Here is a 13,392-nt window from a genome sequence, read left to right on the forward strand (position 1 = left end):
TCTTCATTGCTTGTGATAAAAAAAAATCTCAAATCTTAAAGTAGGATTATGATTTCAGATAGCATAGTTTAATGTAATTTATTTTGTACAAATTTGCAAGCCGTATCCTTTCCTGATTAGCCTAAGTAATATATAACAGAACACTCACTGAGTTGGTACTTAAACTCTTTTTTTCAAGATTTACTTATTTGAGAAGCAGAGTTTCAAACAAAGAGAGGGGGAAACAGATGTCTTGCATCCACTGGTTTACTCCCCAAATGGCCGCAATGGCCAGAGCTGGGAGGATTCAAAGACAGGAGACAGGAGCTTCTTCTGGGTCCCCCAGGCAGGTGCAGCAGCCCAAGCACTTGAGCCATCTTCTACTGCATTCCCAGGCCATTAGCAAGGAGCTAGATTGGAAGTGGAGCAGCCAGGACTTGAACTGGTGCCCATATGATATGCCAGCACTGCAGGTGGCAGCTTAACCTACAATGCCACAGCATTGGCCCTGGGTACTTAAACTTTAAAAATAGTGTATATCAATGCCATGTAGTTGAAAATGTAGTCTGTTTCAATTGATTGTGATTTGCATTTGGAATACTTTCATATGTTGAAATATTTTTCAAATTTTTCCATTCAGCCAAGCAAAATTCAATCCAAATATTTCATTTTAAGAAATGCATGTAATTTAATCAACATGGGGATTGACCCGTCCAAGCACATTTTACAATAGATCAATTAGATTACCAATGGCTTAACTGCAGAGCTAAATGGGTAGATCTTCTCAGGTAAAGTACTCTCAAATGTTTTTGTTTGTTTTAATCTTTCAAAAAGATACTGTAAAGATGACATCAAGATTGATGAAAGACTGAAGCTGCACTGTTGAACATCACATGTTATCTGCTATTTAACGTTTCCAAAATCAGGGCACCAAGAAACCTTTTGTCAGATCTGGGTGATGGAATGCCTCTGACTGGGTTCTTTGCTGCTTGCCAATCTTCTCTGTTATTCTCTTAATTTTTCTGCAGAGAGGTGGACATTTTAGAACACCTCTTTCACAAACACACATTAGAAGTTTCCTAAAATTGTCATCAATACACTGGTTATAGAGGATCTCAATGTCTTTCATTGCTCAATGTTCAGATATAAAATCATGCTTTTCCTTAAACTATGTTTTCATAGCTCTAACTATATTTATTCATATGTTCTACTCTATGAAGATTAAAGAGCCCCTGCTTGTTGTGTGACATACCTTTGAAGGTTGCCTGTGGATTCTTTTTCTTATTCTTCTTATTTTTTTTTAAGATTTATTTATTTATTTAAAAGGCAGAGTTACAGAGAGGCAGAGGCAGAGAGAGAGAGAGAGAGAGAGAGAGAGCAAGAGGTCTTCCATTTGCTGGTTCACTCTCCAAATGGCCGTAACAGCCGGAACTAAGCCAGCCTGAAGCCAGGAGCCAAGAGCATCTTCCAGATCTCCCACTTGGGTGCAGGGGCCACTCCTCCACTGCTTTCCCAGGCCATAGCAGAGAGCTGGATGGGAAGTGGAGCAGCCGAGACTTGAACTGGCAGCCATATGGGATGCCGGCACTGCAGGTGGCAGCTTTAGCTGCTATGCCACAGTGCTAGTCCATCCTGTGAATTTTTGAATCAATATATCATAGTCTCAGATTTTCTGCCTTGGGTGAGACTTTATAGATTCTTCGTGTGTGTGTGTGCGTGTGTGTGTGTGAAACCATCCTATTTTTTCACCATGGTAGTACTCAGGAAACTCTTCCAATTTCTGTAAAGGAAAGAAGTCTGTCTTTGCAGTCACACAGACTTGAGTTTGAATGCTAATTTTGGGGTTTTCAGCTCTGTGACCAATAGCAGTTGACTAGACCAAATAGACATCATGTGGCGGTACTATTTAACCCAGGGGACTGTTATGGTCCACTGAGATAAATTATTGAAGAGTTCCCTCAAATCACATAATGACAAGTTCCTTTTTTCTTTTTCTCTGTGGTTGCTTACAGTGTAGGAAGAAACCACAAGGAAATCCTGTATCCTAGCTTCTCCATGTGTTTTATACTTCATAATTTACCCTGAGTGAAGAGAAAAGGAGACTAGATCCTGGTGTATGACTTATTGATATTCTAGTGAAAATTGAACATTCACTTTGCAATAAAGTAAGTTAATCCTTCCCAAAGCACTGCCTTAATAGCTCAGCACACTAATGGCATCCTTTTAGAAAATATTGTCGTCATTTTTATTTTCATATAATCACTGTACACGTAATTATTCTAGGTGATGTAGCTTCAAGTTCATTGTCCACTTTGAAGCACAGAGATGAGAACAGAAGTCACTTTGCTGCTTCTTGTGAACGATATTACAGGAGAGAAAACACAGTAGGCAGCTGGTGAAGTGAGTCTCCTGCACTACACCGTCACATGTCACCTTATCCACATTATTATTTCTGCCTGACAAGACAATGTCAAGATCTGTTAATGAGATGGACTCGCAGGTGTATATGTGAATATTTTATGAAAAGCCATTGTAATTTTCTGTGGCTCTGACAGTAATTAAATGCATATACTCCTTAGGCCCATTTCAGGGACTATATATATATTTTTTTCTTTCCAAAGACATTTCAAGATGTGCAAGATACCACAGCGACTTGCAAGGATAAGAAATGTGCTTTTTCCTAATTTATTCTGAGATCAGTTGAGTTCTCTTTGTTTCATTTCTGCACTGTTTGTTAGTATGTAAGTGCACTCATTATGGCAGATAAAATTTCCGTTATGAATCTTGAGATAAGATGATTCAGTACAGTGAGACATAGACACTTCACATCTCTCTTTTTCATGCTCTCCTTGACTTTAAAAGAGTAATTGGCTGGCCAACAAACACTGGCTAATGGAATAGAATGGAATACAGTGAGTAGGCATTTCTGAACATTCTATTTTGACTTTTTTGCCCCATTATTCTAAATTTTTGGAGATATGTGTGAAAGTAATGTTGTATCTTTTTTTAAAAAAAAATGTATATACTTGAAAGGCATAGTCACAGAGAGAGACAGACACAGAGATCTTCCATCTACTGGTTCTCTCCCTAAATGGCCACAACAGCCAGAGCTATGCCAATCTGAATCCAGGAGCTAGGAGCTTCTTCCAGGTCTCTCACATGGGTGCAGAGGTCCAAGTATTTGGGCCATTCTCCAGTGCCTTCTCAGGTGCATTAGCAGGGAGCTGGATCAGAAGTGGAGCAGCCAGTCCTTGAATCGATACCCATGTGGGATGCTGGCATTGCAGATGGCAGCTTCACCCTCCATGCCACAGCACCAGCCCCAAGAATGCTTTATCTTGCATCAAATAATTGCAGTGTAGGCAACAGTGTACACTCCTGGTGCATTTTTCAAAGTCTTTTCAATGAAATAGAGCTCTGCGGAATGTTTGGGGAAAATTATTGTACAGTCCTTTAAATTTATACACTAATGCATTCCAGAAAAATAAGAGTCACCTTGCATAGTGTAATATGACTTATGAGGACCTAGAATTCTCCAAAATCATTTGAACAGCAAACCTGCTTTGTATTTGTTTCTGTTGCTGTTTTTTGGTCAACTCCAGTAATGTCCAGAGTTAGGGACACTGAGAATCCCAGGTAACGGTTGGAACACTGGAAGAGAAACCAGTTCCTCCTGCGTTGGAATGTGGAATCTTTCATCGTTATCTTCACAATCACAGAATTCCATGTGTCTGTGTTTGGACAAACCATTGGCTTCTTTCTTTTTTATTGGACTTTATAATGGAATACATTGGTCTTAACCAAAACTGTAAAATGAATAAAAGTGAGAAAGATATCAACCAGTCAACAGGTTTGCACTAACTATGAAATCCCAGTTACCCATGGGGCAGGAGAGAAGGGGAGACATAAACCCCTTTTTTTAAAAAAAAAAATAGGGAATTTTCAGTAATTTCCATAAAGGAAATATTATTATCAGGGTTGTCAAGGCTATAGTGACAATATGTTAGTTCGTAGTATGAAATAGTCAATATTATGAAAAGGCAAAATCATAGAAAAGTCGATAAAAAAGGGATGGCACAATTTTACATATTGATGTTTCCACGATACAATATATTTGTTTTTCTTTTCTTCCTGTCCTGTTTGTGAGCATGAACAAAAATGACCATATTTTATAAAATAGGAGTTACTTTCATAGGCAAAATGAAAGGTGGAACTGGCAGAAAAAGAAGGGTTGATGCAGGAAAAGAAGGAAAGAATCATCTAACGAATTGGTGACATTGATTCTTGTCTCGTTGTTGTAGAGAAGCTGGGGACATTGGTTGATTTGTGAATGATGGAGCCGTATATTAGAAGATACTGATAAATTTTACTAACTTCAGGGTAAATATCAAGTGGAATTTGTTTCTATTTGCCTCTGAGTCCTTCTGTTTCTACATTTTATAGTGATTTAGAAAAAGACACATAGGTGCGTGTGCTCTTGACTTGTTTTTGTCCAGTGAAGGTGAAAAGAAGTCAGGAGGAATGACAGAAACATTGCCTCACAGGAGCAGAGCCAACAGCGTAATTCAAGCGTATAAAGCCATGTACGTCATTTTAAAATATCATATTTTATTGTGCTGATATATTTCTCAATTGTGTATTTGAAGGAGAGGGAGGGACAGGTCTCCCATCTGCTTTGTCGCTTCTCAAATGCCTGCAGTAGCTGGAGTTGGGCCTGCCGAAGCTGGAAGTCAAGAACTCAATTCAGTCTTTCATGTGGCTGGCAGGAACTTAATTAGTTGAGCCATTACTGCTGTCTTCCAAGGTCTGCATTGCTTTGCTGGGAACTAGAGCCAGAAATGGACCCAGGCGCTCCCATGTGGGTGTGGACGTCTTAACCACAGAGCTAACCAGCTCTTCCTGGTGGTATTTAAATACTCTGTGCTCCATTTGATTGAACGGGAACACCTGCAAACAGATGATAGAGTCGTTCAGCAGCAATGCACACACAGAGGATTCAGTTGGTTTTACTTATCAAGCTTAGAGCAGACGAGAGTGATGCTTTGCCCTCTGAGGCTTTAGTGTCAGATTTCTTGGGTGTTCTTGGGCAATATACTGAGTTAGTATTCTTAAATTTAATCTTTTCCCATGAATTTTTAATATGTGATTGCTAAGACAATCAAATAAGACAGGTATATAAAGTGTAAGGCATATTTTTTGGCACACAATAAATATGGAATCATTTTGATTTGTCTTGGGTATTATTATTTTGTTTCAACTGGTTGTATCTGGAAATTTGGGTTTGTTTCTGGGAATTCCATTTAAGAAGAGATTGAGAGTGATTGGAAATGTTAACAGGAGGGTAAAGACAATGCAAACATGTACTATGAAGCATGCTTCATGGGATACAGGAGAAGATACAGCTGTCCTTGGCCATTGATAGAACATCTGAGGCTTAGTCTACATGAAAACAAGAAATATAACTGACTACAACTTTATTTAGGGAGCTCAATATTTTCCATCACTGTATAATTTAGTCTCAAACATAGAAGACACTTTTGGGGTTTATTACTGAAATTCAAACCTTGGGTGCAAGTGAATTTGAGATTTCAACATCACTCCAATATGAGATGCCATGAGATTTGCATAAAGCGTATTTCAGTGCTTAACTATTTCTTCACTTTTCCTTCTTCTAAAATAAATGAATAAAAAAGAGCACCCACATTTCTTTATAAAATCCTGTGATTTTTGTGTTTCTTTTATTACCATGAACTCTGCACTTACACATACATTTACAGCCATGTAGAGCAAAATTTATCTAATAATTGTACTAGTTAGATTGTTTTATGAAGGCCAAGAATACAATATTAATTTTTGCCAACTAGTTCATTAAAACAACACAGTCACTTATAAAATGTCTGCAAAACAGAGACCTAACTCTGTCTTATTTGAAAGCAGTAAAAGCAGTAAATAATGACCTGCTGGTTGACACAATCAGCAAACTTTCCCCCAATACTAGAGGTTGTTATTATGGGCTAGAAACTATCCTGAAGCATTGGGATGCCAAGAAAACTTGCAAACGTTCTCCACCCCCACCCCCTGCTTTAGTTTCCCTCTCATGCATTTCTTTCTGTGAAAGTGATGTTTTAACAAAAGGTCAGTGCCTTAAAATAAAGAACTAGAACACAAATACCTTTAGTGATGTACAACAACTGTTTACTTTTGCTTTAGTGATGCAATTTAAACACTAGAATTTTATTACTAGTATCTCTAAAGCAATATAGCTTTCTAAACTCGGCAGAGAAACAGAGTACAACTTCCTAGCAACCATGTGGTAGTTAATTTTCAGTTTGTTAGGGGCTACTTTAAGCCACAAATATCAATAATGACTGAAATGGCTTAAATTGTATCTACAGAAAAGCTTGCAAAAAGTAGAAAAGAAGAGGAGAGGAAGTAAATACTGGAGAAAGTCAAGATACACCTTAATTGTGATTCAAGGCTGCAGCATATTCTGTGTACAAATAAATAGGCTTCAACACCTGCTGATGTGCTGGCATCTGGCTTGAAAGCAACAAACATCTGTTTGTAATTTGCAATGGGAGACCATGACAGTGAAGAACTGTATACTGTCACTGATTATACAACCTTGTTAAGTTACTAAAAGGATCCAGAGCAGAGATCAAGAATGGATACTTTGGGACATGTGACTCCCATGTGATAAAGATGGCAATAGTGGTTGGTTTACTCTCCTGATTGCCTTGATATTTCATAAATTTTGAACATTAGACAGTTCTTTCTGATGTTTAGGATCTTTTTTTAAAAAAATATGTGTTTGAAAGGCTGAGTTACATAGAGGGAGAGCAGAGGCAGAGAGAGAGAGAGAGAGAGAGAGAGAGAGAGAGAGAGAGAGATTGAGAAAGAGATCCTCCATTTACTGGTTCAATCCCTAAATGCCTGCAACAAGCCAGGGCCGGGCACAGCTGAAGTCAGGAGCCATAAGCTTCATCTGGGTCTTCCATGTGGGCCTGAACACTTGGGCCATCATCTGCTGTTCTCCCAAGTGCATTAGCAGGGAGCTGGATCAGAAGTGGAGCAGCCAGGACATGAACCAGCACCTCTATGTGATGCTGCCACTGCCGGCGGCAGTGTTGCCACAGCGCTGGCCGTAGGCTCATGGTAAAGGGAGAATTTTCCCAGCCAGGCTATGTCTTCCATGCTCAAGAAAATAAACGTTTCCTTATAGTTGATATGAGCATTGTAAAGCAACACAAATATATGGAAACTCCGGTGTCTGCAGTGGGTGGGGAGGGAGGAGTCAACGAGAAGCCAGGGTGTGGGCAGTAATTACAGTGGCGTTTGCTTTGAGGCCTAAGGTATGTAGAACAGATACTTTGAGGTTGTCCCTCTACTTTAGCTCTAAAATCCCTGGAATTCTTTCACTCTTTGATTGTGATTGTGACTGTGATATTTTTGCTAATTTTCCTTCTAATAGAGGAGATGACGACATTGGTAACAGCCCCAGATCAGAAGGTCAGGGAAGACTCACTCCTACGTTTTTGGACTGTGTACTCACAAACCCTTTTTACCTTTCCTCATTTTCCGGAGAACTCTAGGGATGGTTTTGTATCTATTTCAATAGACAATGATAATTTTTCTGGTTTCATATATTCAGTGCATGAATTAAGGATCCAGTATTATAATAATGTATATACGATATGCTACAGTTAGATGATTAAGAAAATTCTTAGGCCGGCGCCGCGGCTCACTAGGCTAATCCTCCGCCTTGCGGCGCCGGCACACCGGGTTCTAGTCCCGGTCGGGGCACCGATCCTGTCCTGGTTGCCCCTCTTCCAGGCCAGCTCTCTGCTGTGGCCAGGGAGTTCAGTGGAGGATGGCCCAAGTGCTTGGGCCCTGTACCCCATGGGAGACCAGGAGAAGCACCTGGCTCCTGCCATCGGATCAGCGCGGTGTGCCGGCCGCAGCGCGCCTACCGCGGCGGCCATTGGAGGGTGAACCAACGGCAAAAAGGAAGACCTTTCTCTCTGTCTCTCTCTCACTGTCCACTCTGCCTGTCAAAAATAAAAAATAAAAAAAAATAAAAAAAATAAAAAGAAAATTCTTAGATACTAAAATCGTGACAGCTCCAAAGTAACAGCCACAAATAATGAACACTTCCGATCAGATTGGAATTTCCGAATGTAAATTTGTCATTCAACATCTGATAATCTGATCATTCGCAAACACTCATTTTTGCAAATTTCAAATTTTATGTCTAACTTAGCTGCATGAGTTAGAGCAGCCCAAATTTAACAAATTCTAATATATGAATAGTAAGGAGTGGATTCAGTAATGCTCTTGATAGTTAAACAGAAAATTTAACCAAAAAAGTAGAAAACAAAATTATTGTTTGTATGGAAATACAAGAAATTCATTTCTATGACTTCTGTTTAGTTTGCAGTTAAATTTTTTTTTATCAATGTGCTGAGCATAGAGTTAGTACATTTCTAGACATAAAGTTGCTCAAGTTCACAAGCATACAACTTTTTTTTCAAAAATTTATGCTGGATTTTGCAAATCTAATGTCTACTTTTTAAGAAGTTCAAAATAAAAGATTCCTACTTGAAAAAATAAATAGCAACAATAATTGTGAGGAATCTAACATCCCCATTTTAAAAAGATTCCACACTTTTCCTCTTATTAGATGTTTGAAATTTTCAGTTTTCTGATTACACTTGAAAATGCAGGCTGGGCATTTGGTCGAGTGGCTAGGATGTCACTTAATACATCAGAGTGCCTCATCAGAGTGCCTGGCTTCGAGTTTCAGTCCTGCTTCCAATTCCAGCTTCTAGCTAACGTGTACCCTGGTAGGCAGCAAGTGATGGCTCCAGTAGATGGGTCCCTGCCATCCATGTGGGGAAGCTGGACTGAGTTCTAAAGCACTTGGCTTGGACTTGATCCAGCCATGGCTGTTAAGGGCATTTGGGCAGCAAATGAACAGATCAGAGATCTCTCTTCCCACAGCCACACTTTCAAATAAATAAAATAAAATAAAAAAATTAAAAATGCATCCAGTCTGTGAGGAACAATGTCAACTTAACAAACAAAGGAGTATCATACAAAAGAAATTTAGTGTAAGGTAGAAACAGGTGACTATCGTTGGGGGAAATAGCCAAGATCTGTGTCTATAAAGCAGTTTCCCTCGCTCATAGCAAATGCACAATAAAGCTTTGAACACGTTAATATTTCATTTCACTTTTCATTATAATAAACACAAGTAAAAATAAAGCCCAGCCCTTGTATACAGCTTTCGAAAAGTGAAGAGGTGAGAATGGTGACTGTTTTTTGGCTCAAGACTTCTTGGGAGGGAGAAAGGTCTGTACACAGCCACACTGCAGATGGCAGACACTAGGAGTTCAAGCCCAGGTCACGCTATTGTCACCTAGGAGTCATCACACTCTTCACTTGGATGTCTGGTTATTCATCATCTTAGTACCTTTCATTATTTGTGGCTTGCTTCTTTAATGTTGACTGCTTTTCACAATTTTCAAGTTTCATTTTTAAAATTATGTTCAATAAATAATACTTCTAAGTTATAATGTCATCCAGGTAGTGGAACTAAATGCTGCAACTAGAATTTAAACTGGGTAATCTTCAGATAGTTTTGCCTGAAGCTACTATTAAATCTCCACTTCCCCAAGTATTAATTAGTGAGTCTGTAGTAAATCTTGTTCGAAGAAAATTTGAGGCACTGAATATTTAATTTCTCATTATGTTGTTTGTTGCTTGGACCCTGTCCTTACATCTGAGACACATGCATGTTATTGATTATCTGCTTCCAATACAGCCTTGCTGAAGATACATATGAATCTTGCAGATGATCTCTTTTGCAAATGCAGTAGTTGATTGTTTCAAGTTGCATAGTGCTATTTTGGAGAGAAAAGAACTCCAGCAGTTACAACATATTCAATGCATTTGAATGCTGTTCCTGCTATTACTGTTTACTGAATACTTCCTATAAGTAAGAACTCTCTAACTAGGTAAACATATTCGAAATCCCATCTTATCATCATTTTAAGTGAAATTTTAAGATACAGCAACCAAAGTCGTGGCACAGCAGGGTAAGCCACAGCTTACAAAGCTTGCCTCCCATAAGGGTGCCAGCTAGTGTCCTGGCTGCTCCACTTCAGATCGAGCTCTCTGCTAATGGCCTAGGAAATGCTGGGCAGGTGGCCTAGGTGTTTGGGCCCCTGCCACCCATATGGGGGACCCAGATGAAGCTCCTGGCTCTGCCTTTGGCCTGGCCCAGCCCTGACCATTGTGGCCATGGGTGAGTGAACTGTTGGATGGAAGATCTCTCTCTCTCTCTCTCTCTCTCTCTCTCTCATTCTTTTTCTGTGACTCTGACTTTCAAATAAATAATAAATCTAAAAAAATTTTAAGATGTAAAGTGAAACCATGCTTGACATCTTCCAACCTGTAAATGCTAGGTTTCAGGATGCAAAATCTGAAACTCAAGCTCTTTGCAATATGCAACATCTTTATAGTTTTGAGTTTGTTACTTGCTACTGTCATGTAGTAAATGAGAATTGATTCAGACTGTTTGCATCTCTATTTCATAAACCGCCTTCAATTATTTGTTTTCAAGAGTATACTTCATATCATTCTCCATATGGGAAACCTCTTTAAATAATCTTCAACAATGTGAAACAGATGGCCAAGCCCTGGAGATTTGGGTCTTCAAAATTGTAGCTAAACTTTTTTACCTTGTTTATTCACTTACCTACTAAATAAATATTGTAGCTGGAAAAAATACTGGCTATGATGGTATGAAATCACTTTCCCTTGATGGTTACATTACATGTTTGATCCAACAGAGAAATTTCTGGTCTTGAGATATTTCATTTGGGAACATAGTCAATGCCTGATCCCCTCTCAAAACTTCTTCTTTGTTAAACATTTTTCTAAACAAGTGTTATTTGTATCAAGCATCAAACAGCTACTCCTCAAAATCTCATTCCCTACTGAGCTCTGTAGAGGAAAGATGTGATAGGATTTACAAACATAAATAAACAAGCAGCCCCTAGAAATCTTCAAGATGGATTGTAGTGGTAATAGCAACCTACATTCAACATTCTCCTGACTAATGAGGAAGGCAGAACACGAAACACCTCAGACCTCTTTGTGTGCACAAATGCCAGCCCACTGAGCAGCTAACATTGTGGTAAGTAGTGCCTGTATTCCTGCAGAAGGCTTCACAAGTTGAACAGACTGTTAGCCTTCACTTGAGCTTTCAAATTTGTCAAACGGGTGCTCTGTTTATTGCTTACTGCTGGCTGGAGGTTCCCTCATTGAAAGATATGCAGTTCATCAGTGAGGGTTTCATAAATTTGGTTCCAGGAAGAGACTAAAAATTATCACACCCACAAGCTGTTTAATTTCAAACTCCTCACTTGAATCTAACCAGAAACCAAAAAAATATGAATAGCATTGAGTAGAAAATAAGATGTGATTCTGGCACCTCATTACCACACGAGGCAAAATAATTTATTGCAATGAAAATAATAACTTGCCTTAAGGTTTCTCAGTCTACATAATATGCAGAGGATAACCACTCTCATTTTTAATATGCATTCTCTTGTACCTCTTCCTGATCCTATTTCCCAACTCATAAATGCTGCTCTTAGCTGCTCAAGATGCTGCAATTTTAGATCCAACCAAGACTTCATACTCAGAGTTGTCCCCAAATATGCCCTCCCCATTCTCCTAATCAATTACGTTTCCTATACTTCAGGCGTGTATTTTCAGTAAGCAGGTAGAAGCACCGCATGGTTTGTTGTTTGTAAGACTAAATGCTAATGTCTGGCTTTTCTGGCCTATTAATCTATTGAGTCTGTAGCAGTGGGAATTTTAGGGCTATTTTATCCTTAACATCAGATTTCATACTATACATTAAAATCAGAATTATATGATTTTGTTCATTAAAAGCAGCACAGTGATAGTGTATTACTTTGCTTTTGTACTGAACATTGCATCTCAGTTTATATTTTCTGGGGGGAGTTGGGCAATGTCTACATCTTTATCTAACTCAATATCTCAATATTTTGATTAATTGATATTTTATAAAAATTAAAATACTTTATACAACTATAGAATCCTCAAAACAACTCTGAAAAAATAGATTATTATTCTAAGTTATAAACAAAAAGAGAGAGGGGAATGAAAGGAGATAACTCAAGAGCTTTAGTAAGCACCTTGGCAAGATTTAAAACCAAGAAAGGGGTAGGTGTTACGGTCACTGGTTAATAAAGCACTAGGGACACCCACGTCCTATGTTAGAGTGCCTGATTAGAATCCTTGCTCTCCTTTTGATTTCAGCTCCCTGCCAATGCACATTCTAGAAGGCAGCAGATGATGGCTCCATCACTTGAGTCCCTACCACCCACATAGGAGACCCAAATTGATGAGTTTCTGAGCCCTGCCCTCAGCCTAGGCCCAGTTGTGTGGGTATCTGGGGAGTAAACCAGTACATGGGGAGCTCTTTCCATCTGTCTATCTTTCGCCCTTTTCTCTTTTAAATAAATAAAAATAAAAAACATAATATGAGAAAGTCAGTTCCAACACAAACACTTTTCTAAGAGCAAAGCCCAAAATACTTCCGTCCAATGCATTCTGCTCTTACCATTTGACATTTGGTTTATTAAACACCTATAATGAAGAAGTTAAATGCTTGAAATGCAGAGAGAGAGACAGAGAGACAGAGAGAGAGCGAGCGAGAGCTCCCATCCCAGCCACGGCTAAGCCAGGCTAAAGTCGGTAGCCAGGAACTCCATCTGGTTCTGCCACGTAGGTGGCCAGGAACCAAGCACTTGAGCCATCGTGTGCTGCCTCCAGAATGACCTTTGTAGAGGCAGGCACAGGTCTCCTAAATGAGATGTGGGCATCGCGAGTGGCAGCTTAACCTACATGCACCCCCAAATTTTGTATTTTCATCATAGTCTTATTACCATTACAAATATCTATGCCTGGAAAGTAGCAGTCGAGAATTAGTAAATGTTCAATAAACTGAATGTTGAATACATTCGGTTAAATGACACTAGCAACTTCAAAAGTATACTAAAAATCACCCAAAGAAATAAAAAGTCATTAGTGAAAATTGAAATATTAATTCAGCTAATGGAAGCAACTGTCAAATGTGACATGACTCAGAATAACATGACTGAATCATGAGTGTGGCTAAAATTTTGGGCCATATGTGGCTTCAAACCTCCCAGGGAAAGGCTGACTGACAAATGGAACTTTCGTGTTTAATCAACACCACAAAATATTCAGATCAAAAATTAGTGGTAATCTAGCATCATTTTCAGAATGGTAAATTGTCCTTGAATTATGAGGCTTTCATTACCCAAGTGAGTGAAATGTAGGCTTCCAGAAAGA

Source organism: Lepus europaeus, chromosome 1 (genome assembly GCF_033115175.1).
Source record: "Lepus europaeus isolate LE1 chromosome 1, mLepTim1.pri, whole genome shotgun sequence".
Classification (NCBI taxonomy): domain Eukaryota; kingdom Metazoa; phylum Chordata; class Mammalia; order Lagomorpha; family Leporidae; genus Lepus; species Lepus europaeus.